Genomic DNA, 1,884 nt, shown 5'->3' with positions numbered 1-1,884 from the left:
TGGGCCATTTGTATAATATAAATCAGTTATATCTACAGACTTATCTAGATCAGTTATATTGACAAATTATATATATATATATTGGTCTAATATATATAATTGAACTAAATTCTTATTGATAGAGTGTGTTTTAAAACAGCTGATTCCCCTTCCGCCCCATGTTATTCAAAGGGCATAAAGTGCTACCACTTCAATCATTTATATCTAAGAACAGAGTTTTTATTAGCCTGGGAAAACCCAGATCTTCACAATTGTACAACTGGGAGTGGGTCTGGCAAAGGATCATTGACTTACAGTACGACTTTCAGCAGGGACGTAACTAACAGTGAAATTAAACTTAAATCAGTACATTAAACTCTTACCAAATCATTCCAAAAGTGTAGCAATCTTATAAACAAAGGTTTTAAATGCAGTTGTTTACTCAATTCCAAAAGTACACATCCATGCCGGATTAGCGATTGTATCCGGTGTTTTAGGGACATTGGAAATGGGCATCAATGGCCTCTTGGCTAGACTGACCTGCAGAGCAAATTCCCAAATTTGCCGAAAGGTCGTATGGGTATATTCCAAGGCAAAGTTCTTATATTAGTGACTAACACTTTACCTTTGGGTAACTTGAGGTACTCTGTAAAGAAAGATCAGTGATACTCTGACTTGTCCACAGTTATTCCTGAGAGAGACTGGACACTGTCTGAGCGCTGCCACTGGACTTTTGACTCTCTTAGATTGCATTTCAATAAGTAATGGCAACCAGGGATCAGGGGCGGATGGCAGCCATCATGCCCTCTCCTGCGTGCCGCTAGCCAGTCCACTGCTAACGCGTGGAGAAGGACAGAGCACTGATAGGCTGCACTCTGATGGGCTCATTAACAAGGCAGCAGGTGTGAGAAGGTGGCAGGTGAGGGGTCACGTTGTGGGCAGATCAGGTAGCGCGCCTGTGGGCTGAAATGTCACAACACGGACATCGGTTATTTCCCACATGATCTCTGGAGCTCAACTTGTCTCATGTGGATGGTCACTGGAGAGCTGAATGAAGATTGAAGACCTCTGCGCTTTGCAACGGACTGAATTCCTCCTGTTTTCCTTACAGACGCTATTTTTTATTACAGCATATTCACAATTGATTTTCACAATGGCCGGAAATGTTTTCACACGTTAAGTTTCTGCGTAGTGCTGGTTATCTTTTCGCTTTGTGACTATGTTGTTGCAATTAGTCATGACTTGTTCACTTGTCAGTAATAAAGGTTATATTTGATGAATAATTAATAAAGAGGTCTGTCGCGTCAACACTCACACCCACACACACTCCCTGAGGAGAGTTTAGCTGGGTCTCAGATCACTGAGACAGGAGGGGGCTTCCGTTCTACTGTAACCTACCCAGCACACACACACACACAGACACGCACACACACACACACGCTACAGCTCCAAGGAGGAAAAGGCCAATTACCTGTTTCCCCAGCCACAAAGCCGTCTCTCTGTCAAGTTGCCGTGGCAACTGAAGGTCACAGGGCGTCCCGGTGACCTTTTTCGTGGCACGCACCCCGCCCGTCATCTATTTGTGTTCCCAGCAGAGAGCATGATGGGAAAGTTGGGGCACTCCTGGAGAGAAAAACACCACCCACCGCCCCCACCAATGCCCCCCCTGCCTGCCATGCACTTCCTGTTTGAGTCGGACTGACTGCTCCCATGATTAGGTCAGAATCGAGGTGGTAGTGTGCAGCCTAATGTCAGCTCCCTTCAAAACATCACACACACAAGGGTTTCTGACAGTAGAGCAAGTACGAGTACTGACTCTGACATTGGGACATTAAATGGCTGCCAGTGACATGAAAGGTCAATGAAATAATATCCAGTGAAATGCTTGCTAATAACAGTTGGAAG

This window comes from Alosa alosa, chromosome 6 (assembly GCF_017589495.1).
Source record: "Alosa alosa isolate M-15738 ecotype Scorff River chromosome 6, AALO_Geno_1.1, whole genome shotgun sequence".
NCBI classification, from domain to species: Eukaryota; Metazoa; Chordata; class Actinopteri; order Clupeiformes; family Clupeidae; genus Alosa; species Alosa alosa.
Note: the sequence above shows the minus strand (reverse complement) of the source record.